Genomic DNA, 27,318 nt, shown 5'->3' on the forward strand with positions numbered 1-27,318 from the left:
AGTGGACATTGGGGATCTAAGTTGCCGCAGCCTATTTACTTCCTCTATGTGCAGCTTAAAATGATGATTGCACTCCTAAAAACACCAATCTGCACAAATAGACTTCTAGTTCATAGCACATAAATATTTCATGCAAAGGATTTAAACTTCAAGAAATTGAAAGGAAAGAAAAAACTTTCACAATCAACCAAATGAACCAATTTATCACAATGCACAACCTATGACTTACAAATGAGATAGAAAATTTAAATGTTATATAGACAATAACACAATAAACTAGCTCTCAATCATGAATAAGAAAATGAACTCCAAAAATATAAGGCATAAGTTGATAATTTTATTCAGTATTCTGTCATAAAACTGCACGAGCTACAAGAATGTATTCTCTGCTAAAACCAGCAAGAGAATGATCAAGAACTAGTGAAGAAAGATATAACTTTTTCACTTTATACAAAAACCTTCCAAAAAGTAGAGGAAAGATGACTTCAGAATGACTCAAGATGAACTCCCACTGAAAATATCTTTTCTGAAAACTAGTCCTCGAGTGGAAATAAAAAGCCACCAAAATAGGCTCAAAATCATGAGAAGAACTCATGCAAACTTTCTCTCAAGCTTGAATCGGACCCAAACTACCTGATGACTTCTCCTCATTTTGTGTTGAGTCCACCTGGATGCTATCGGTTACTGGACCATTTGACTTAATCGCCTGCATTAACCGTCAGCATATGACAGATTAACATTCAACCGCCGGGACTGGTGACGGCTTGTCGCTATGTCGCGAGGATTAACATTCAGGCACCTTTTCATTGCGGTATAGCGACAGTCGCTAGATCTTCCTTGACATGACCACCCGTTAATTCGCCCGGGCTACCCTCTCTTTTGGCGCGGGCCCGCCACGCCATCAGTCGCTGATCCACGATGACTAACGAGCGATCATCTTTTCATTGCGAAACAGCAACGACCGTTGGATCGGCTCAAACTTGCTCAACCCTTAACACCTGAGTCACTCACCTTTTCCGCACGTGCTTTGTCGCTCACCTTTTCCGCACGTGCTTTGTCGCCAAGTCGTGGTGAGTATTCAGCGATCATCTTCCCATCGTGACATAGCGACAACCATCGGATCTTTCTTGATCACCATTGATCTTCCTTGATCAGCTCGACCTTTAGCCTCTCTCAGCAGCTCTCTCTTATGTCAGGATGTCACCACATGTCAGCGACTGGTTCGCTCATGAGATTCGTTTGTCTCGCCACTTGGACCTGCCACTGGACTTGAGCCCGCCTTGGTTCGTTTGGTATTATTCTTTCGGCCAAACTTCCTCCCTCGACGAACTGCTCACATGTCTCATCGATACCTTAGTTTCATCGATACCTTTTATTTTATCGACGAGACCAATTCTGATTTGTTCGATGTACCTTATGTCGATGGAACCGATGCTTTCGATGAATCCTTTTAGAGATCCATCGATGCCAAGGTTTGTTTGATAAGTCACTCTCTGGTTTGTCTACGCATCCAGCTGGCCACCATCTGGGCGCCACCTGTCTGCCACCTCGCCAGTCGCTAGGGTATTCATTCCGGGCATTTCACAACCGCGATACAGCGACAATCATGGATAGCCTTGAAATTTCACTCCACCATCCGATCTTTCTTGATCTGCATGCCCTTTAACCACCTCTTTTCGGCACGTGCTTTGTCGCCAAGTCGCGAGGAGTATTCGGCGAGCATCTTTCTATCGTGGTATAGCGACCACCGTCGAATCTTTCTCGATCACCGTTGATCTTTCCGACTTGCTCGCTGGTTAATTTGCCCTTCTGCTGCAAAATTTGGGTGCCTTGAGATGAACGTGCACGCGGGGTCCACTGGGCCACGAGCCACTTCTTGCCAAAAGCCCTTAAGCTTTGACACTATAGGTGTATCTGTTCTTATATTTAAATGCAATAAACTCCCTCTGCACTGCCAATGTGGATAAATGATTTCCCTTGAAAGTTTGTTTCTTTTGTAAACCCAACTTGGCGCCCAAGTAAAAAATGCCTTACACGGGCCGATTGCATTTGTTTTGAAGTTTCTTTTACCTTCCATCAGTCACATAGGGGATTTGGCGATACACTTGCCAAATGAATTTGCCTGAAGGTTTTAATAGCCACGCCATTCTTGAAAGTGCAATGGAGCATGAATATCTTTGTGATCTATTTATCTTTGTAACACCCATCTCCATCAGCATGTTGGGCTCAACCCTCATGGGAGCCACATTTTAACCCACATGCTGTATTTTACTTTTCCAATCTTTGCACATGAAGCAAAAAAGTTTTTAAAAAAAAGTGCATGATTTCTTACTGATGATTTGACCTGATATTTGTTGATTTGCTCGACACTTTTCAATATGAATGAAAGCAAGGCCTCATTAGGCCACCAAATTTAGCATGTGCAAAAATTTGGTAACAATAACATCGTCTCTTTCACGAATACAACAATACTACAATCGTGGCAACCATAACATTATCAACAACATCAACATATCCCATAGAGCGTGAAGTAGGGTTAGCACATAACATGATATCATCATAAGTGCAAGTAAAAACCTCCACAACATATAATGAGTGCTCACAAATAACCAATATATGTCCAATCACCATAATAGTCCTGAATGTATATATCATCATCCATATGAAACCATAATATATCAACTATCAATATGCAATGTCTAGCATCAAAATAGAGCATCCAAAATATAATAGAGCCATAAGTATCAATCAAAAACATCATATTAAGTTTAAACTAGATCTATAAAGTCTATCAATGCATAAATGAAAGGTGAATCAGGGAGAGGCACTACAACATGCATGCATCCTAAGGAAGTTTTTTAAGAATCGGTATTGGCCAAAAGATATAATTTGATATTTTAACTAATATATTTTCAAACTTGGTAATTTGTATAGCTATGAATATTGATGCAGGAGCATCGGTCTAGTTCTTACCGGTTGAGCAATTTTCAATGGAATTGCTTGAGAGCGTGGCATTTCTTCTGGTTTGAGTGTTTGGTGTTACGGTTTTGGGTTTATTCCCTTGTGTTCATGATCCTTGTCGAGTTTGAGTTTCATAACATTTGGCTTTGTTTCCGGTGAGATGTGGATTTCGGTATTGGCCCGGTTGATAAGTCCTTACCGGTTAGTCTGGCAGTGTGTTGAGCAAAGTTGGATCGGGTTGCGGTTGGTTGATCTCTGTGACTTGCGGATCATTGGAGATGTTGCTTTGGGACTTGGACGATATTCCCAGAGGTCCACGCATCGTTTTATGTTGTGTTTGTTCTTGGTGATTTAAGCCGACATGTTACCGTTGCACGTTTCATGAACCGGTTGGTCTTAATTGGGCCAACTTGATTAAGTTGTAATTATTTGTAGGCGGTATATATATGGAGGTTTGCGAATCATTTGGATATATAGAAGTTGGAAGATTGAGGATAGAGTTTTGAGATCGAGCAAAGATGTAGATCCAATGAGGTTCTGATCTGGTTGGACTAAGGCCGGAAGGCTGAGGTCCAGATTAGGGTAGAACCGACAGACTGTTCCCGGAAGACGATTTGATATGTGGATGATATGCGGATCTTGTAATTGCATTGTAAGCATTGTTTGTATCCTGGACTGTGATCCAACATGTGGCATGTGTAATTCTTCAAATTGTAATAAGATTTATTCAAGTTATTTACCGGTTATGTGTTCTGTGATGTTACCGGTTGTTCTTCCTTCTATTTTTTGGCATTGTGTTATCGATTACCGGTATGTTGTGCATGATTTATGTGTTAAGCTGCAAGGTTTGGCTGTTCTTCATTGGATCTACCTGCCTTGACTTCGTTAAATATAAACTTTCACATCTTGATAGATCTTCTAGTATTTTTCACTCAACAATGTCACAATCTTATAATATTTTTCAACCCACTAACATGATTTTTCTTTGTCAAATTATCCTTGATAGAGTTTATAAGGATACAAAATTGGATAGATGTGAACTTATCATTATAAATGAATTAATCATGTTTCTTCCATCTATCAATAGTCATGGGTTCTTGGCATGCTTTCTATACTTGTGCAACATCAAGACCAACTTCATACAAATCCTTAAACTTGTCACATCCTTCTTCAAATTTATTTTTTTTTTCACTAAATTTAGTCCGCTACTCAAAGAATTAAGAATTTTATTTGAGTAGTTGCTCCCAATATGTCAATACAAAAGGAATAGCATTTTCACTAAATCTACCAATCTTATGCCTTTAATTCAATTGACCTTCACTATTCAAATGTTGCAATAGTCAAGATGATTTGTAGATAATAAAAATTATTTAATCAAAAAGAAATCTCGCATTTGTTTAGTGATTATGTCATAAAATTGTTGATCATATATTGAGAAACTTCTCCTATTATTCATCTTCTTGTACATAGAGTGAGTCAACAATAACCTTTTTCTAACTAACTAGTCAACCCACTCTTTTCGAAATCACCTTTTTAAGACTAATCAATTAATTCTCCTAACTGGTTAATCAAATCAGTCATCAAGTTAGTCAAATGAGTAAAATTCTCAACCAAAGTCAATTAGATTGAGTAATTGTCTCCCACCAACCTATCTCATGAATCTTCAACCATTGATCAACTTTGTTTTCAAACCGATCTCGACAATCAATTCAAATTTTAAAATTCTATAAAATCAATATTAATCCTAAATCATCATAACCACATTCTATGAATTATTGTGCTTATACTATGCAGGTTCCATGCGACTCTGAGAGCCACTACTAACTTATGCATCAAGGAGGAGAAGGACAATAGAAGTCTCATGGCGTGGATTCGGCATAACATTGGATTCATTTGTTTGATTTGTTTATTTGCTTGTTGATTCCATTGATCATAGTTTTATTGTTTTTACGATTGAATTTGTGATAGATTAAGCTTGTGATTATTACGTTATTGTTTAGACAACTCATGATGCACCCTGCGCAGATGGAAAGTGCATGAGCACTGAGAATTCAAAAGAAACAAGGACCTACTTTTGAGAAAGGCGTGTCTTAACGAAACAAGATAAATTTACGTATCAGGTTTGACCTCTCTGCCGACTATAATAATCATTGTCTCTCCTATCATGTGCAAATCATATAAATTGTATTGAGAGAATTGTGGCAATAAAATGTAGATAATCATTTGTTAAATAATAACAAGGGCTCTGATGGAGCTATAGTCCCTGCCTTTTGCAAGTGATGGGGGAATGAAGTATTGGTTTTGAGAATGGAAGATAGAGAATGGAGAGTAAAGACTTTGCGGGAGAGAGTGGAAAATAAAGGTAATAATGTGCATTTTGTGGTTCAATTAAGTCTTTGATAAAGGGATATTGGAGTTAAATGAAACTTCCAATACACAATCATTGATTTATAAAAATGTAATATTAATTACTTAGGGGTAACGTACAGGTATTTTGTGCATGTTCTGAATGTGTTCAGTTTAGCTGACAGCACCCAGAGGTGCTAGAGATGGTCAAAACTAAGAATTGTGTGTGTCAAATTCAAATATAGTGAACATTTCGCCAAATCTTAACTCATTAAGTGAACATTATACAGTGGAGAAAAGTGAAACAATAAATTGTACACTAAACATTTGAAGTATTAAAAGAATAGAGTATACATGCATAATCTGTAGCATAAATTATATACCATTAAAACATGCTATGGATTTGACATCGTAAAGGTTTTTGTATTTATATATTATAATTTGGAAAATAGTTGAAAGTTGATACTGGGTACAAAAATGATAACTAGTTGTAGTTTGCTATGAACGAGTCTTGAAAAGTACTATTAAATGGCAATTTGAAAAGTATCATAGGCAATGTTGTGTCTGTTCTAGATACGGGTAAAGATTAACAAAATAAAGATATTAATTATTAAAGTTGGAGAGCAAGTGAAATGTGCAAATGTCACATGAACAATGCTGATATCACATATGCATTGTAGATTTTTTTTTTTTTTTTTTTTTTAATATGCATTATAGACATTACATTATTTTATCAAACCCTTCCGATTGAAAATATAAAGCAAAACAATAAGAATCATTAAGCATATACAGAAATAATCCTTTAAAAATATAAAATTTATATTATTCCTTCCAACAGAACTTCAATCTGATGTGTACATTGTCGAAAAGGGATTCAGGAAGCTTATTGAAGATTAATCCTCTCGCTTTCCCTTCTAATTATCATGACAATGAGGAGTTGGATGGAGCTGTTCAAACTAAATTGAAGGAACAAAAATGATGTTACAGTTCTGTTCTTCAACATGAAATGTCTATTTTATGGTTAGCAAGATGAACAAAATAAGAGTATTAATCTATGTAAGTATTTTCTCCCATGTCAACCCAAAGTCATATAGGAAAATTTAGCTCTTCTGATTATGGAACCATGTACCAACTTTGAAAATTGAAATCAGCATCGTATTAATAGTTGAAGCATCAAACAGAAAGTTAATAAACTATTTTATAAGTCCGTAAAGTAAAAATTTTGAGTCTTGTTATGCACCTATCTCTTTGATTGGAATCATCGTGGACAATCATGTTGTAAATGCAATGAGCTATAGTACAAGAGAGAATTTCAGAAAATCACATTTTAAGGCACATAAAACAATAGCTTGCAGAAATATATGTACATTTGCATACGTCATGGAGGTGTAAAAAGTATCAAGCAGTAGTTTCTGTATTGCTATACCTGTAGCGTAAGAATTAGGAATCATCACAAGATAAGTATATCAATTAAAACGTTAAACATGATAGCTCAATCAAAAAAATACTCATTGCAATGAACCTAATTCTAAAGCACATTCAATGAAGGTATGAAAATGAAGCATTTAAAAGAAAATATCATGCAAACCATATGCTTCTTCCATGCGGCTCCATTGTTGTTCTTTCCTCTTCAATGGGTTTGTGGATCTCACCTACAAGTGCTCACACAATTGAAAGCAAAAAGCTCAAGAGTACTAGAAACGAAAGTTCGGTAGTTTGACAGAAATTCGGGATTCATGAAGCAATTCGAAAATTCAAGGATTCCAAGGGATTGATTGAAGAAAATTATCCAATTTATAGAGAAATTGGATAAATGACAAGATTGGCATGATGCAATTCAAAGGGAAATTGCAAATCAATATGACAAAATATGACAAATTATGCACTTTCCATGCACAATTTGATTGATTGATAATTGATGACAAACTTATGACACATTCCATGTCAAAATTGATTGATTATCAATTATGACAATTTCATGACAAATTGAAATGCCATTCCCATGGAATTAGGAGATGAAATAGGAGGAAAATGGAATTAGAAATTTGAAAAATTAGGAAATTGAAATTGATGACAAATTAGGAATTAGAAATTGATGGAAAAATAGGAAATTAGGAACTAGAAGAAATTAGGTAAATTAATTAACAATTTGTCATTTATTAATTAATTTACAAGAGGAAGAATAATTAGCCAATTAAATAAAGATTTAATTGTAACTTAGGATTAATAAATAATTTAGTAACCCTAGGAGAAGAAATGACAAATTAGGTTAAATGAATAAATCATAAAACCTTAGAAGACGAATTAGAAATGCGAAAATGACAAATTTGGTTAAATGAATAAATCATAAAACCTTAGAAGACGAATTAGAAATGCGAAAATGACAATTAGGTCTTGATTGAAGATAATTAATGTCATAATTTTGAATTGATAAATGACCAATGCGACAAAATGATTTGATTGATAAATGCGCCAATTGACGAGGAACAATGACAAATTGATCCAAATTGACATAATTGAGACAGACAATGATCGATAGCGAAATAATCGCAAAATGACAAAATTGACAAGAAGACAAGGATTGATGACAAAATAGATTGCAAAATGACAATATCGAACATGACAACGATCGATAACAAATCGGTCGTAAAACGGCAAGATTGATAAGAGGACAAAACCCTTATTAGGATTGACGATGTCCATAATGATAAGATTGATGATAAAGTTGATAAGATTGACAGGAGGACAAAACCCTAATTAGGATTGACGATGTCCAAAATGATAAGATTGATGATAAGATTGATCAAAATCATGACTGGATAATGTTGTCGACAAGACCAAATTCGAAGACGAGATGATTGAAGAATGTAGAAGAATGACTCGATGCTCGCAAATGATAAAGACCATGTGCGTGACATAGGAGAAATGTTAATGCGACGCAAAAACCTAAAATGAGGCAATGCGCAATTGTTAAAGTATGACTTCGCAAGCGTTGACCATTTTTGGGTGTCTACAATACCCATGGTAGAACTAAATTCTTTGAGACATGGCAATGACAAATATGAAATATAGTAATAACATTGTAATAAGATTAGTAAAAAAAAAAATCGATTCAATTGAGCAATTCATTAGAAACTGATAAAATAATTCAGTTTGGTATATAAAGAAATTAGGATGATAGGAGTACAAGATATATGGATGTGTTTGGGAAAGTTAGCATTACCTTGAGGAGTAGTGCGTAGTGAATGAAGATCTTGTTGGAAATGGCAAACTTATTTTATACAATCTGCAATTTGCAATTGTATGTGCTTATCCTTGAAAAGATAGGCTCATAATGTCCAGCAGCTGGATTTGTGTCATGGAAAAGAATTGATATTGGAGCATGACATGCATCTTTATTGAAATGCAAATATCTGTTTTTTGCGTTTCAAGGACCAAATGCATATGGGTATATTTAACCAACATGCTAACCAGTGGACACAAAATGTGTCACCCCAAAGTCCAATTTCACCATTGGCATTGATTTCTGTTGCCAAAAGTCTCATTCTACATAGATATGTATTTATGTCATGTATATTATGCAAATCATATAGTATTGTTGGATGTAATTCATGTTTAAAAGACTTCAAAGCTACAAGACAACCTTCGTGAAGACAATGTAAGAAATGGTCCACAAGACCATTACGTAGTTCATTAGGTGTATATCTACAATGAAGCAAGACATGTATTGTGTCAAATAAGCAGTTACCAACTTTGTACTTGAATGAATCAATTAAAAAACAATGTACCTTGTCTAAAGCCTCATCAATTGATATCATATTTTGTTGGTCATGTGATTTGTATGTTTCTACTATAATTGGGTTATCTGACGCATTTTGTTTGTTTGGATTAGTGTTTGCAAGCATTTTACTAAACTAGTTAACCAATATAAGAAACTTTGTATTTGTAGTAGTGCCAACTTAGAAATATGGAATGTAGACAAAGAGGAAAGCAATTATGTTTGAAGAAATAAACAAGGAACAACTTTAAGAATTCATTACTCACCTTGAGCAGTAAGTGTGTGGAAACTAGAAAGTTGCCCTGCACAAAAGATAGCCTGCAAAACAAAAGCACAATTATATTGTCAATCCATCTGGAAATATTTGTTTTTACTTAAAAATCAGAATTTCAAATCTTCCCCAAAATAATCCCTATATAGTAGCAGAAATATAGCTCTTTTGAATAGGTTGAATGTGACAATCGCAATCGAAGGAGATGAAAATGAGCAAGAAAGCCCACAGATGGATGCACAAAGAACAAAGCAATTATGCTTGAAGAACTAAACAAGGGACAACTTTAAGAATTCATTACTCACCTTGAGCAATAAGTGTGTGGAAACTAGAATGTTGCCCTGTGCAAAAGATAGCCTGCAAAACAGAAGCACAATTACATTGTCAATTCATCTTAAAATATTTGTTTTTGCTTAAAAATCATAATTCCAAATCTTCCCAGTTAACACAACAAATTTCTAAAATTCATTTCAACAGCGCCCTTGAAAATTAAGTAAAATAAAAAACAAACCTATTAAATTCAAAACAACTTAAATTCTATACAAGATGTTTTTTTGTTCATTTTCATGTGAACATGAAAATGCTAATAAAACTTATAAAACAGTAAACACTAAATAGATAGAAGTATATGCATAAATTTAGTTATTTAAAACATCCTTTCAAGATATAAATATTAAAGATTAAATTAAAGAACTAGCTCTCATATTTGATTATTTTCATGAAAAAAAATATTTTTTTATTTTTTATTAATTATCTTATATTTCTATTATACAATTACAACTCAAATAAACATTATAATTTTTTTAACTAAATAAATGCTTAAAAACACAACCATAATTCAATAATATTGAAGTAAAACTATTGAAAGTTAAATCAAAATAATGTGACTTATTTATCATCCCAAATGTGTTTGTTAAAAATATTTAAGTATTCTATTACTTGGAATTTATAAAATTATCTAGCATGTCCCTTTTTTGCCTTTGTCAAATGATTTAGATGCAAGGTTAGAATTTTATTCTACCAACCAAAGAATCAAGATGGGAAGAAAGGAAGACACTTATGGTATTGAGATCTTATTCGGAAGGAAATTCAAAAAGTTATAACTTGAATGTTCTTTTTTTATAAGAAATGCAGCTAACAAGAATACAGAGGAACTAGGATATGATAACCTAGGGAGATTGCAGACATGCAAGCATATATAAAACATCATATTATTCGAAATGATCCATCTATAGCAGCAAAAGATGGATGAAGAGTACGAGAGGATACCCCACCAATTTGGCAGCTGGGGAAAAGTGGTTCTTCTCAATATTAGCTGTTTGAGTTTGATTAGGGTTTAAGAATGTTTTTGAAGCATAAATTTTCTGTGCTACAAGCAAACAAATGCATGATTAGTGCATTTCATGAACTCAAATATTTGCTTCTGTAATCCTTCTTTTGGAAGTTTTTTTTTCAAATGGTACTATTTAAGCTCAGTATTAGAGCATTCACTCCTTTCTAAAAATTTAGTCCATAATGAGCGAAATTCTGAACTTGATGATGGTTTGAATGATTGTTGCTTCTGTGATGTTAGGTCACCATTTAATTATGCAAAAATATAATGAATTACTGTTATATTAGACCTGAATCATCCAAATTTATCAAACATTTATCTCAAATGATTTCAAAAACTTGTTTCCATGATGAATGAATATTTCCTAATTGTCAAATATTAATCTAGTATTCATATCACACATATAATTTGACTCAAAAACAAAAAAAAACGTTGCAGTCAAATTTCCACCAAAGCTTTGAATGCATAGAAATCCATCTCTGTCAAGTGCACAACTACTAAGATGAAGGCCCTGTAAGCTGATACCAATGTACATGAAGAAAGTGTTGAATAGGAGTGATAAATTAATCGATATAGTAATCATCATGGACAAATGGGTAATCTATGATCATGGATTAAGAGACTTAAGTTTTGCATCTATGGAAATTGTAATGAAACATTTGACTATTAAATCATCCTTTTCTCTATGTTGTCTCAGTTATTGTTAAAATACTTATAACCTCAAATGCAAGCTAGGATCTCAACAAAAGAAAAATAATCATTACAAGCACAATACTGGAATTTCAATACAATACAAAAATCTAGTCATGATAACTTTTGCAAAAAAGTAAGTGTTTAAGATTTTTTTGAATTCTTTTCAGAAGTTTGTAATTTTGATAAATATATAATTGAAAACATCAAAACAATTGTATTCATACCACTTTCTTTATCAGGTTCTTACCCAATATAGGCTTGTCTAAAATAATTAATAAATGTTACTCCCAAATTTTTCAATGAAGAATAACATAAGTGATATTTATAAAAAAGATTTAAAGTTTTACTATGTAATACTTTTTCTGGAATATGAAATTATCAGAAAAGGAAAATAGTGATAAATTATTCTGAACTCATCCGTCAGAAGAAATGTTTTGCTAAGAAGACAAAAAAAACTATCTTTAAAATGAAAACACAGACTCCCCTAACCATTCTATAAACTTCAGTAAATATTCATACCACTTTCTTTATCAGGTTCTTACCCAATATAGGCTTGTCTAAAATAATTAATAAATGTTACTCCCAAATTTTTCAATGAAGAATAACATAAGTGATATTTATAAAAAAGATTTAAAGTTTTACTATGTAATACTTTTTCTGGAATATGAAATTATCAGAAAAGGAAAATAGTGATAAATTATTCTGAACTCATCCGTCAGAAGAAATGTTTTGCTAAGAAGACAAAAAAACTATCTTTAAAATGAAAACACAGACTCCCCTAACCATTCTATAAACTTCAGTAAATGTGTCATTCAGAGATGCCATATCCATCAATATGGACCCCGAATTGAACTATAAAGGATGCGTGAGTGCAGAAGCAAGATATTGGAAATAATATTCGCAGCTTCTGACATTGTGAGCAAATCGCGACAAGGCCAATCAGGCCCCAGAATGCTAATTGTTTGACAAAATGCCTAAAAGAAATGTGGTCTTATGGAATGCCATGATAGCACGATATGCACATAATGCATACCTTGAAAACGCTTTAGAAAATTTCAAGAAAATGCAATCGACAGGTGTAAAGCCAAATTGCACAACCTTTGCCAACATCCTCCCTGCCTCAGGGCACAGTGAACTGTTTGATAGAATGCCGCTATGAAATGTTACTCGTAAACTGAATATTGTAGTATATGCACATAATAGATTTATTTTAAAAAATCTGGAAAGGCATTCAGAAAATGACAAATGAATCATGTAAACTCAAAGACTCTGTAAAAGGATAAAAATGAACATCTGGACCTGTGAAGTTCCTGTCAATAAAAGAGTCTTATTTTCTTATGGTAATCTGCTTAGCCAATGTATAGAATACAATAAAGAATTAAAATCCTAAATTCCTTAGAGGCATTCTCGTTGGGCATTTTATAAATTGAAAAACATAGCCAGCTAATGAAAATAAACCACCATTGCATATTGAATTTAATACACCTTCACCCTAAAAATTCAGATACTGTAATGTACTCGATGACTAATTTGGCCAGGAGTTTGCTGCATAACCAGAGAAAGAGCCACCCGATTTCTGTTCTGGCCAAGGGTTTTCATAGTATTGAAGAAGAGGTCTTTCTTATCCTACCTACGCAACTGGGAAGAGGACGTGTGCTCGGTGTTGTTAATGTCCACTTGACAGAGGAGGAGAACCTTAGTCTCATGAAGTCCGCCTGGTCCATTCTGGATGTTCAACAACGGCTTTCTATTTCACAGTTTCTATGTTCCTACGCCTTTTTGCTTTGTTATTACATGGTTTTTTAAGACCCTGCATACATACAGGGTTTTGCAATGCTATTATATAGTTAGCCCTTAAAGTTTATTCTTGCCAGAATAGCTGCGGAAGATTCGACAGTAGCCCTTTTTGTCAGATATTTTGGCTGTGACCCCTCTTTAATTTTGAGTTTCCCGCTTATCCACGCCGCCATGGAACTATTGCAGACTAGGATTAGTCTGCCCTCACAGGTTTGTTTGTCAGCAAATGGATGCAAGGTACAATGGACAAAATTGTGGTCAAAACAAACAAACTCAAGCAACACTGCGAATTTGGGTCATCAGAAAATAGAGAGAGAAATTGCAGAGAACATTACATCTTAAAGCATGAAATTTTCTAGAAACTCACCTGGATAAATCAATCCGTTTCCCTCTCTACAATGTTGTCTCCAGAGTGCCTGATTACGGGAATGCTTTCAACCAAACCTTCTTTATAGCAGCAAATACTAAAATGCACGGTAATCTTTTTTTAACCCTAAAAAATTAATGAGATCTGTGCACAACATTTAATGAATAAGCAAATAATATTAATGAAATTGTTTCACCACCTGCGGTGAGGACAGGTCTAAACTTAAATTTTTCTATATTTTCTTACTATTGAAAATTAATTTAAACACCAGATCAAATAAATCATGCTTAAAACTTTAGCATTAGATTGTTTTTATTTGATTTGGCTAACAAAATGAATGACATGAAAACATTAGTTCCCTACTTAAGATAGGAACTAATAATAGAAAAATAACAATCATGTTCTTTAAGTAGTTGCATACACTATCATGAACAAGTTGAGTAGTGCCTTATGTAGGTAGCGAGATAAATTGTCTTTGCACAACATTGAAATGCTAACAATAATTTAAAAACGGGTACTTTGTACATTAATATTGGCATTTATATCAAGATTGATATTAACTATAATATTATTTATAACTATAAAATGAATACTTATACCAATGGTACTGTTGATATACATTAAGAGAAATTCTTCAGGAGACTTTAGTATTCTTTTCGTCAAATATAACTACTATTAAAAAAATAAGTATAGTGACCAAAAAATAAGTATCAATGTAAATGAAGATGTAAGTAGTGAAGCTATTAAATTTAGGAAGAAACCTAAAGATTTAAATAGAGTTATACTTAATAAAAAAATTAATTAAGGAAATTCTAAGGCTTAGATCAAATTCTTGATGCATTTTATTGAAGCAAAAGCATACGAATCATCATATTATTAAAGAAATAGAAAATAAAACAACATTTAAATTTTATACATATATCCACTATAATATTATGGTGGCAGAAATAATAATAATACATTGGAAGCTAACGATGTATTTGGCAAGTATGTAATTCATTATTAAATTATTTTTAAATATTTGAAGGGATGGAATAAAGTAAGGACAAGAGAATTACATTAGGTGCATGCTAAGATTAAATATATGTACAAACCTTATTAATAAATAATTAAATGTGAGGCCTATGGCAGAACATATGGATATGAGTATTTTCTTTAACACTCAATTACTTATGTAAAAATTGCCCCTATTTTAATTACCATCATCAATGTGTTCCAAAGAATGTTACTATACAATAAATCAAATGTTATTACTATTCATATAAACATAAAAATTAACCATATTAAGGTTAATACTATTAAGTAGGTAATGTTAAAATCAAATGTTAATACTATAATAATTAATAGTAATATTAATATGAAGATTAATAGAGTATTCAATCATATTCAATATTTTAGAGCACAATAATCATATTATTAATTATTGTGAAATAAAAAAAAATTAAAATGACTCAATTTTCTTATAAAATTTTTTAGGCATGACACATTCTAAAGATATCATCCCCTCTCCTGTCACCTCCTCTATAATAGTCTCTGTATTTTTGGAGGAACTTCTCCTTTATAGTAGCCCAACTATCCATTATACCTCCCCTAGTCCCATAAACCACCTTAAAGCCAAAACCTTAAGGGTGGCAAGAAATAGCCTCAATCTATGAGCATATATATATTATAGGCATAAGTCCTATGGAGGAAATCAAACTCAAAAAGGAATGTGTATATAGCCTTTTGTCATTAGTCCATGGAAGTTAGTGTTGGCAGTGGGTCAGCGTCCCTCGGGGGGATTCACGACATGGTTTAACAGCCTCTTGTGGATTCTATAAGTCGAATGGTTGTATCGAGCATTGACAGGTCGATCTTTTGGTGCAACAACAACCCTAGCTTGTAACAAGTGGTATCAGAGCTTGGTCACAGGTTCGAATCACGCAGGCCACGATGAGTGACGCTGGGAGGGGGATTATTGCCAGTGGGCCATTGTCCCTCACAGGGATTCGCAACATGGTTTAACAACCTCCTGTGGATTCTATAAGTCTAGTGGTTGTTGTGTGTGTGAAAAAGTGGAATAAGTCTGTAAGCTGCAAGACACAACGCTTCAATTAAGTCATTACATGTATGGTTAGATAGATATAAGCATGAATATGAAAACCATTACAAATCGACTAATTGCCTTCTAAAAGATGCGAGTATAAGATTGCTCTCATATTTGTATAAGAAATACCAGTGACTAGACTACACCAAGATGAAGGATTTAATCTATATGAGCATGATATTAAGCTAAATGGATGCAAGATGGATGAATAATTCAAGCAATAACGAATTCAAGCAATATGGATAAACTAAATATGGAAAAATCTAAACTAAGATGCAATAATCTCAAAAAGCAAGCACAATATATTTAATGACTCTAGAGAGAAAAGTGTATAATAACAAATCTATAGGGTGTTTTGAATGAGAGTTGAAGGCTGAATTTATAGAGAATCACAAGAGAGATCAAGAAAAAACACAATTTAAGATAATTGAAATAATTGAGAAATTAGGTTCAGTTAACCTTGAGATGGATTCCAATTATAGTTTAATTGAAATGCATTCAGATTAGAAGTTCAAGTTGCATTAGAAATAAGAATTAATCAATTCCATGCATTTGTGATAAAAATAGATAATTCTTTGATTTATTCAAGAAAAGAGTCTTTTCAATGTAACTGAAGTTCTTTTTTCTAAAAAGCTTTGAGTTCCAATTTTAGAGAAAGCAATTAAATTCCTATTAATTGTTTTTCTGATTTCAAGTTAATCTCAATTTAGAAAAAGAAATAATATCTCAATTTTGATTTCTCTCAATTCAATTCTTTTATTTTATTTTCAATTTAACTCTTGCTTTGTGATTAATTCCCCTTTTGTAATAAATTAATTCCTTTTTTGCATGATTAAATGGCAAATTTATTAATTAACTAAATATGCAAGGATATTTAATAAATTAAATAGGATAATTGATCAAAAAGATATTCTTGGAATGATTTAATTAATTAAATAAATATTTATTTAATATAGAGTAATTGATTTGCCATGTGACATTTGATGATTGAAGAATTAATTAATTGTGTGCTCAAGATTGATTTAATTGCCTTTGGTTAGGACCTTGGTGATGTTGTCGAGATTAGGGGCCCATAGTTTAGATGACCATTTTTAGGGTATTACATTTGCCCCTCTTTGAATTAATGTGTGAGCAGCGCGTTGGTTCAAAGAATAGTTGATGTCTAGGAGATACTAGTTCTGAACTTGATTGATCATGAACCAGATGAAAAGCGAGGTGTTTAGCTTGATTTGAAGTGATGAAGCTGAACAGAGTTGATTAAAGCGATATCGATTCCGAACTTGATTGAACTAGGAATGATAGAGAGCAAAGATACTGAACTTGAACTTGATTGATCAAGAAGCGGATCTTACTGATCTAGAACTTGATTGAACTAGACACAATGAGCGAACATAAAGTCGATCTTGAACTTGATGGATCAAGACACGATGAGCGAAGATAAACTGTCCATCTTGATTTGAAGCGATGAAACCGAACACTTGCTTAGATTGAGTGTGTGATCAAAGATACTATTTAAACTTTTGATTGAGTTTAAATGAATATTAGCTTGATGAAAAGCGATGAAACTGATTAACATTAAGAGACGGATTCAAATGAAGGCAAATATTAGCTTGATTTGAAGCGATGAAACTGATATGCCCCTAGCGATTGATTCGATTCAGATGATCGAGAGATCTCAACTTGATATGAAGTGATGAAGCTGAGATGCCCCTTTAGCAATAAGAATTTGTTTTTCTTTAGTTGAAAAAGATTTTTTCTCAACTTTTGATGAAGATTTAAAAAGATTCTCGACTTTGAAGATGTGAAGTCATAAGGTCATCAATATGCCCCCTCGGGAGCGAAATTGAAAGATAGCGAGGGTACATGATGATTATAGGCAATTGTTGGCGATGATAAATTATTTGAGCACAAATGATTCAGAGGAAGTTTTGAAAATTTGGCATTGATTGATGAGAAATTGAGCGCAAAGTTGATTTGTAGAATAAAATTGAGATTCAACGTTGATTACTGAGAAATTGAGCTTAATTTGAAGAAAGATTGAGCTTTTGATGAAAAGCACTAAGTGGTACAAATTTTGTGAAATTGACTAGCAGCATGATCTCAAATTTCAATTTCGATCCTGAAAATGGAATCAGGATGGACAAATTAGCTAAGGGTACAATTTTCATGTCCAGCGGAGCAAGTTGAAAAATTAGGGTTTTGGCAATATAAGGGGTAAAAGTGTCATTTTAACCCTCCAAGTTTGAAAATTCAAAAAGCCTTCTGCGAAGAAAAATGGTGGTTCCCACACAGGAGCATCGATTTGAGCGCTAGAGACGACATAATCAACCTCGGAACTATGAGCCAGCGGTAAGTGTCTAATCTTATGCCTTTTAATCATTTCATTTTTGAATTTTTTTGTTTATTTTTTGAATTTTTAGCAATGTAAAAGTCGGGTTTTGTCGATTTGTCGTGCGAGATGGAATCTTATCTCGTACGACAAACTGATTAAGTTTGTTTTATTGTTTAAGATCATTAGTTTTGTCGTACTGTAACTACCCTTATGTCATACGAATACCTTCAAAAGAGACCATTTTGTCGTTCTAGGGCTAGTCCTATGTCGTATCAAAGTCTTTTGTCGTATTAGACCAATTCCTTATTTGTACGAGTTGCTGCCTCTGTGATGTTTTGTCGTTTGAAAAACAGTAAGCCTTTTTGAAGGTGCAAACTTGAAATTTTGATTTATCAATTGATGTAGTTGGATTTGTATGATGTTTTGCTTCTCTTATAGGCTAATTTGAAATGTTTCCTGATGATCTTTTGTTTGATTTTTGCAGGTTCGATTGCCCCATGTGTTGTTCAGATGTGTATATCCACCGACCATGACATTAGTTGGTCAGTTATTTGATGTTGACCGGGCACATATAGATTTGTGCGGATTGACTCATCTTCTCGAGTTGCCTAATATCTGTGTGAATCATAGTATGCTCATTGCATTAGTTGAGAGGTTCCATTCAAAGCATAATACATTTCATTTACCAGTTGGGGAGATGATGATCACTCCCGAGGATGTATACAGGATTCTTCATATCCCTTTTGTTGGGGGTAAGGTAGATTATGATGCAGCACAGTGTCCTAGGCTACTAGCTGTGAGGCGGGTATTTAGGGATGCAGACATTTTGACACGTTCTATCAGTTGGGACGTGATAATGACCAGGTATAGTGAGAACTTCCCATTGTCTTACGTCTTGGCAAGTTTCATCGACTGCTTTCTTATGTCGGACAGGGGACAGCAGGGGTTTTTATGTGGATGGGGCAGGATGTTGGAGAGACTTGTGGAGCCTGCGAGGGATCAGGAGGCTGACACAGTGCAGTCAATGAGAGCACGCCTAGCAGGTTTACAGTCACAGCTGACAGTGACACAGACTTAGCTGGCGGAGCGAGACCGACAACTAGCAGATATGAGGGTAGAGTGAGACGGTTTGCGGTAGGAGGTACTCCATCAAATGAGTCGGGCAACCTACTATGTTGCAACGTATAGCGTAGCGGTTCTAGTAGCACAGCAGGTTGTACCCTACTCACAGTATATGGCTCGATCGGAGGGAGCTCAAGCACCTAGGCAAGATCCGGGTCAGCAGGCTCCACCTCCTACACCACCTGGCGATGAGGGAGAGGCAGAGAGCTAGATCTTTTTGTGTAGCTCTTAGATTTTTTTGTAGACACACCCATTTTTTGTAGCCCTTACAATTCTTGCTCCGATGGGAGTTTGTATATGTCAGTTGACATTATTTTGTACCCTGAGACTTGATCATTATATATACAAGATCTTGATTTGACTTCATTGTACTTGTGTTGATCAATTTATGAGATGCTTTTCTATATGGTTTATTCTATATGTATGCATATTTGTTCACTATGGATGTATGTAATGAAAATGAATATGGATGTTTGTTTTTGTTTCTTTTCATATGCAAATAAAATGAATGAAAATGAGTAATTAGTAGTGCAAAAAAAATTCATTTTTCTATGCAAAAGATGAATGCAAATGAATATATGAATCTGTATAAAATGCTCATGTATGCAACTAAACATCACAATACACAAGTACTCGATCGAAGAAGTGATGAAGAAGAGGCCACTTAGCTTAGAAATGATGAAACTTCAAACTCTCATTCAGAAGATAAAGAGATCATTACCATACCGAACTCACTCTAAATTCACAAAATACAGAATGAAATGCAAAATGAGATGCAAAATGAAATGCAACCTAAACCTAGTCATTGGATTTCAAATGCTTAAGTTTCATCACTGAGAATTAACAAACATAGTAGGCAGATTAGAGTTCCTTTCTTTTCATGTGCAATACTAATTATCTTGTTCGCAATGACCCTTTTTCGTTCATATCCTTGGATAGATTTCACAAGGACCTGTATTGCATGATAAAGAAATTCCCCCAAAACAGACAAAGAAATGATGTGAACCTCCTTGTAGCATACAAATAAGCGGAGTCAAGGTATGTGTGGCGATTTCACCTTGATGTGAAGGCTCTTATCACAGACACCCAGCTTATTAGATGTTTCCAGATCATCAAAATCATTCCTACAAGCATAGAACAAAGAAAATATTATGCCCCCAATCCTTGCTCCTCTTAGTCAAGATAGACTTCCTCGAGTTATTCAAAGGGATAATAATTGAAAACCAATATAAAAGACAGCACACAAAGAAAATTTTCATGCATAGCTCAAACTGTTTAGTGATTGTTTTCAGTTTTGTTGTTTTGCTTGTGTACTTAGTGATAAAACTCTTCAGTAGTCAAGAGACAGGTGACTAACTCAAATTGGATGACTGAGTATCACTGACGGAAATATGACTTGGTTGATACTGCTTAGGACATGTAATGTGCTCTGTTGATTAACCTAAGACTAGGACATTAATCAGTTTTAAGCCATGAGGGTTCCAAAAGAACCAGGATATCACAAAAGTGATTGATATATATGTACAAGCGAAAGCGTAGATGCAGCACTTCAGTACAAGAGATAAGACTAACCTGGATAAAATCCAAAAGCCATATTAATCGATGTCATTGTTTTGATTTGATGATCATTGATAGGAATGTCTGGTTTCAAAGAGTAAGTACCTCGTACAAGACCGATCTGTCTGGTTTCGAGTGTACCCTTCCCTGTATAGGACATGTTGATGTTTGATAAAGTTTGATAGATTGATTAACAAGACATGTGATAAGTGTGATTGTAGACTTTGAGAGTTTGTCTGTGGTTTATTTGGCTTGAAGGATAGTCTATGCTTTCTTGCTTCGATTTTTGTTCAGTTTTTTTTTTTTTGATTTTGTGAGTTTTTATCTTTTAGGATTTTGTTCAGGACATTTTATGATTTTTAGGAGCTTGTTCAGAACATTTTATAATTTTTTAGGATTTTTTCTTAGCTATGCCCCCAGTATACATACCTATATGACATGATAATCTATAGAATGCATATGGAGACAATGATTTTTTATATGACCTATGTTAATGCAATATGCATGATGAAGATGCATTTCCTATTTGAACAAGGTTAACTATGTTTGTTTAGCACTTTGTAATACACCAATTGAATTGGAGGTACAAAACATTTCATAGATAAGTGGTCAATCGATCCATAAGGTCCCTTGGAACATCCAAATTAACACACTTAGTGACTAGGATTTACAAATGGAGACGCGGAAAACTTCCCCATAGATTCTTGAAACTTTGATCTTCTTTTGCCCATGTGAGTGCAAATGAGCTAATTACCACTCTTGTGTTCACTAAAGATCCTTAGCATCCTATATGACTAGCTACGTGGATTATTCTAACTTCAAAAGCATCCCAAATAGAGCCTCGCTGCCAGCAAGATTTTAGAGCTCCAACGAGGTTATAGACTGTAATTTCTCGAATATTGCTCCATTGCTAGTAGGCATCCATATCCCTGATGGAGTTACTCGCATGGTCCCATAGTCAAGTTTTTTGTCGCACTTTGTATGCATGATATTTCAGTTATATATCATTGCACTTTTGCCTTGAGATGAATATTTGGCATAGCACTTTTTCACTTTTTCTTTTCTTTTCTTGCCTTGACTTGTAAGTAATGAAACCTACTTTGGTGTGACAATTACAGCAGCACTGAAGTAGAATTTTAGATTTTTCACCAGTCATATGATCAACTCGATGTCTAGAATGAATTAGAGATTTTGTTAATGTGTTTGAGATATAGCAATTGATAGATTTTGGGTTAACAATTTCAAATAGTGAAATCACTACCCAACCATAAGTAAAGCGTCATCACATGGTAATGTTAAAAATGAATGACCTTATGACCTCAAGGACTTCATGTCTGAATATCTAAGAAAGGAGATGACCCTTGTTTGTCTTGAATGCAAACAAATGATGAACTTGGACAATTGCCTTGTTTTATTGATGTTGCTATATGCAAATGCAGGAATTGTATGAATGAGATGCATTTGAAAAAGAAACTATATGTGATGCAGTGCTTTGAATAAAATGATATGCAATGCAGAAAGCAAAACTTGAACTAACCCAGCCCTTAGATATGATATTGTTGAAGGTGCATATTGTTCATAGGGTCAGGGATTTTTGTGTTGGTAGTTCATTGGTCTAGCATAAAGATGTCTTTCCAAGACGGACTCAACTAAGTGTACATGTTCAGCATCTCCAATGCTGAATTCCTTTTTTTTTTGGATTTTGCGATGAAACTAGGGTAAAGTCTTATGCAAAGGATTGGATAAGGGGTATGGAAGGATGAAAAAGAGGTGTTGGATAATGGATCATATATTGAAAGTTTGGTGCATGAGTGAATGGAAACGTTTGCAGGATCACCATTGGCACACATCTTGAGGGATGGTAGATTGATGGAGGAAAAGTGGATCTCAAATTTTGAGATTTGGATGGAGGAACAACGAGGGATTTTGGGATATAAGTGTATGTGGGAAAAGAGGTTCAATGAAATCCAAAATATGAAAATATTTCAAGGACTTGCCCACACACCCATGGGACTCTTGGTGTAAGTTATGGAGCCATGAGAAATGGCTCAACTTCCCAAGGAGTGTTCCATGGTTCTTTATCTCACGAGGTCCCTAAAGCCAATGCCTTTGCTCTCAGATCATTGAGCAAAGTGACTTAGGGATGATGAATGCAAGAATGAGGGATGCTTTTGATCGAATTTAGTATGAATGCATCCTATTTATGCATGATTCTAATAAACGAACTAAACTAGATGATAAGATGACAAGGTTAGTAAAAATACTATCCTAACATGATATACTAGCTATATGATTTAATCTAAGATGATAGAAATACTCTAAAATGATTATTAGATTTATTTCTATTGCAAAGAGAGGCTAAATGCTTGTTAAAATTAAGTATAAATATGATGCTAAAGACTTGGATTCCGGAAATGGAGCAATGAGAGCTATATTTATAGGAAAAATAGGGCAATGGATGGTCAGGATTGAAGGATCCAATCAAGGGTCAGGATTGAAAGTTATCAATCCATGTTTTCAATTCTCACCAATGAAATGGTGACAATTGTCAACATAAGACTACTTGAGAGGAGAGATAAGAAGCACTAAATGCTTGAGAAGACATGAAGGTTACCTTAGGGGGTACAGGTTAAGGTTAGGTTAAGATTATCCATTGGATAAAGCTTTTACCCAAAGGATAAACTCTTGTGCAAAGGTTAAAGGGATAACCATGGTCAAAGCAATGAATGCTTGATGAGACCCCTGGGTTAGATGAGGGTTGAGTTAGGCAAAAAGTCTCTAACCATGCCACTAAGGGTTAGTTAACCATTAATGGTTTGAAGACTTTGGGGACAAATTTGTAAGAGTCCTTCCAAATTTGGGGGTTTTCAACAAGTTAGCTTGTTGAAGGCATAAAGGCTTTAATGCCTTTGGAAGACTTTACTCCAAATTTGAGAAGTGACCTCCTCAAATTTAGGGAAAGGGGATAATTGATGGGTTAAGCTTAATTGATTAGGATTAGAGAGGTTCTAGAAGAATTTAGGAAGAGGGTTAGGAGGCAAGTGGGAGATGTAGGAAAATGCAAGTGGGTGAGGAATAATAGGATTTGAAATAAATTGCTTTATTTCAATTTGGTTGCAAGTTGGGGATTTTAAATAAATTAGATTTATTTAATTGGGGTGAACTATTTAATTAAATGTAAATTTAATTAAAAAGTAGAGAGAAGGGATTTAATTAAATAAAATGATTTATTCAATTAAATGATATAAAAGGCTTAAGTGAATTTAAATAAATAAATTGAATAGTTTATTTAATTTAAATAGAAGAATTTGGGTGATTTAATTAAATTAGATTTAACTAAATAGAGGAATGAGAATAAAATGAACATTAAATATTCATTTAGGAATATGGTCATTTTTATACGTCTACATTTTGCCCCTCTTTGAAGTGACGCGTGTGCACATGTTGATTCAAAGAAAAATGATGTGTCGTCAAAATTTGATTATGATCTGATGTCGTCAAAATTTGATTATGATTGTGATGTCGTATCGAGATGTTCATGTCGTGCCCCAGATTTGATAAATGATGTTGATAATGCCCCTTCGGGAGATGAATCAAAAATTTAAAAATTTGATTTGAGTTGATAAATTTGATTGCATTTTAAATTTTTGTCTAAGTTGAATGCGTTAATTTGATTCATCTCTCGATAATGATGTTTGTTAGGGTTAGAAGTGAGACCATGAGAAATTTTCATGTTCCACCACGTAACCCTAATTTCCATTTACCCTATAAAAAGGTAAAAAGGGATTTATTTTGTCTCATTTGTGCTTGTTGTCTTTGGAGAAAGTGACACTTGGAGAGAAAGTCAAGATGTCGGTTCCCTTTTCTTCTCATCAATTCGAGCGCGTTTGGAGGTATCAAAGGCCCGCCACGTATGGACCACTGGTAAGTTATCATTTTTGACCCCTTTTTTATTTTTGTTTTGTCGTTTTAGTCAGGTTTTTTTTTTTTTTTTGGTGCGGAAATTAATGGGTTAGCGCGTCCGGTGGAAACCGTAGCACATATGAAACAAAACGTAGCGCATAGTGTCTTAGGAACTAGGGTAGTGTCCGGGTAGGTTAGGATAGCGCAGAGAGTAGACCTAGCGCAACAGGTTCGTATGATAGCGCGCAGGGGAAACAGGTAGCGCATCACTTAGACCAAGCGCTTAGGGTTAGCCAAGGGTCGCATGGGTAGGTTAGGCTAGCGCGTAGGTGTGACCTAGAGCATAGGGGTAGCCGAGGGTCGCATGGGTAGGTTAGGCTAGTGCGTAGGTGCGACCTAGCACATAGGGGTAGTGTCGCAGTGCAGGGCCAGATTAGGATAGCGCATAGACACATTTTAGCACAGTGGGGTCGCAGGCTAGCGCCTAGGTGTAGGTTAGTGCTTAGGGTTAATGTTGTAGCGCATGGAGATGTTTGGATAGTGCATGTCGAGTAGTGTAGCACGTGGATAAAAAAATTCAGCGCGTGGGCAGAAAAATTTGGGAAAGTAGGATTTTGGTGAGATTTATGAAATGAAGAAAGATAGTTAGGTGTTTGCTAGTTTTGTCGAGATGGATGTGATAGTTAGTCTGCGTGTCTATTGTCATTGTTTTGATAATTTGTCCGATATGAGTTCTGATGTGGGATTTTTGATAGATAACTTGATTTGATTTTCAATGTTTCAAGTTGATATGATCTGATATTGATATTGATATGATATGATGTGGATCTGATATGGATTTGTGATGTGATATGAACTTGATTTGATATGCATTATTTCAAGTTGATATAAATGTGGGACTTGAGTTATTTTTCAAGTTGATATGGTTGTGGAACTTGAGTTGTCTTACAAGTTGATATGAATGTGGAACTTGAGTTGTTTTACAAGTTGATATGGTTGTGAAACTTGAGTTGTTTTACAAGTTGATATGATCTGATATTGATATGGATTTGATATGATGTGGAACTTGATTAGATTTTCAATGTTTCAAGTTGATATGAATTTGATTTTGATATGAATTGATTTGATGAGGAAACTGATATTGGACATGTTTTGCTTGCGACAGGAGTGGCTTGGGCTTGTGCAGTCGCGAGAGCGATTTCCGAGACCATGGTCGTTGATACCATGATTGACACAGGCAGACATGGATATTATTGAGAGGTGTGGACTATCCTCTTTGTTAGAGATGCCCCGGTGTATCATTAACAGAGGTTTATTGACAGCTTTGGTCGAGAGGTGGCATAGTGACACCAACACCTTTCATTTGGTGACAAGTGAGATCATAGTGACACCTGAGGATTGTTACCAGATTTTATGGATTCCTGTGGTAGGTGCACTTTTACCATATGAGCAGACTGAGGAGGGCGAGACAGAGGCTCTTCATCGGATATTACAAGATGATATGGTTTGCAGATATGAGATCCCCTGGTAGGAGTTCATTGATTTGGATTGTGCCCCTCTACCATCAGTGTTAGCAGGATTTATAGGTGGCTTCTTTTGTCCCGACTGTAGGTCGAAGGGACTAGCAATAGGATGGGGGTTGGTCCTGGAGGACATGGTGACACAGGGTCGCCGATTTGCATGGGGGTCTGCTATGTTGGCCCACTTATACAGGGATCTTCATCAAGTGGTTTACTTGGGATACAACAGTCTATCAGCTGGGGTCACGCTGCTACAGGTATGGGTGTGGGAGCATATTCCCGCAGCTAGGCCACTTGCAGATAGAGATAGGCCAGTTGGTCATGCGTATGCATATGGATATAGAGGGATAGTTGTCCAACGTAAGCTGGGCAAAATAGAGCATTGGAGGTGAGTGCTAGATGATATTGATACGGTCATCTGGAGACCGTATACAAATTGCGAGGTGTGGGCAGAGGCTGAGATGGACATGCCCTATGTCTACATGTCCTGATTTCTGATAGGGTGGATGCCCTTTGTTATTGAGAGATTTATGCACAGCCGAGTGTTGCGGCAGTATGGTCGACAGTAGGGGATACCACAGGGAGTATTCTTGTATGCTCGACGAAGGCAAGATGTACCAAAGTGGGGACCCACTATTGATAGTGAGACAACGGTTGAGGAGTTCTTTCACCTAGTCGGCCAAATATGGGACTATGCCTACCGGATAGTGGATGCGGGAATGACCGATGAGTTCGCAGCGCTCTTTGTGGCTCATGCTCTGGCCAGGATATCAGATCCAATGGAGATGATTCCCGCTTTTGATGATGATGAGGATGAGCAGCCTGAGAGGCTAGGGAGAGGAGGGAGAGGAGGGAGAGGAGCTGGATGAGGGAGGTGGGGATGGTGGAGGAGGTGGCTGAGGTCGGCGTGGGGATAGGGGAGAGTTGATCGGGGGAGGAGAGGGGATAGAGGTGGAGCTGGTGGTGGGAGAGGGATATAGGTGGAGAGAGTAGTGCGGCGGGCTGTGGAGGATAGAGGGAGAGGAGGTTTGGCTATTGGAGCTGGTGGTAAGGAGCGGGTAGGAGAGGTGATAGCAGCTCTGGGAGAGACAAATGAGTTTAGACAGCTAGCCTAGAGGAGGAGGTCATATGTTTTACCCCCATCAACGCCGAGGACGGGGAGAGGGACAGGGGGTACCACTACATAGGTACCTCTCCAGATTCGGATTCTAACTCACCGAGAGGACACTTAGATTAGGTCCTTACAGTTATT

At 35.3% G+C, this 27,318-nt stretch overlaps 1 long non-coding RNA gene across 4 annotated transcripts; it reads right to left on the reverse strand.

Moving 5' to 3' along the window:
* Nucleotides 1–6,581: 6,581 nt before the first annotated feature.
* LOC131029804 (uncharacterized) lies at nucleotides 6,582–13,747 on the reverse strand. 4 transcript variants are annotated; one of them, XR_009358939.1, is made up of 5 exons: nucleotides 13,547–13,747; nucleotides 9,662–9,713; nucleotides 7,661–9,403; nucleotides 6,896–7,598; nucleotides 6,582–6,733 (listed from the first exon to the last, which is right to left on the reverse strand). It is a non-coding gene; the product is annotated as an uncharacterized LOC131029804 (long non-coding RNA). The 4 variants fall into 4 exon arrangements; XR_009358938.1 differs by having other exon boundaries at nucleotides 6,582–7,598; nucleotides 7,661–9,012; nucleotides 9,352–9,403; nucleotides 13,547–13,738; XR_009358937.1 differs by having other exon boundaries at nucleotides 6,582–7,598; nucleotides 13,547–13,740.
* Between the last annotated feature and the right edge of the window lie 13,571 nt (nucleotides 13,748–27,318).

Source organism: Cryptomeria japonica, chromosome 9, assembly GCF_030272615.1.
Source record: "Cryptomeria japonica chromosome 9, Sugi_1.0, whole genome shotgun sequence".
Lineage (NCBI taxonomy): Eukaryota > Viridiplantae > Streptophyta > Pinopsida > Cupressales > Cupressaceae > Cryptomeria > Cryptomeria japonica.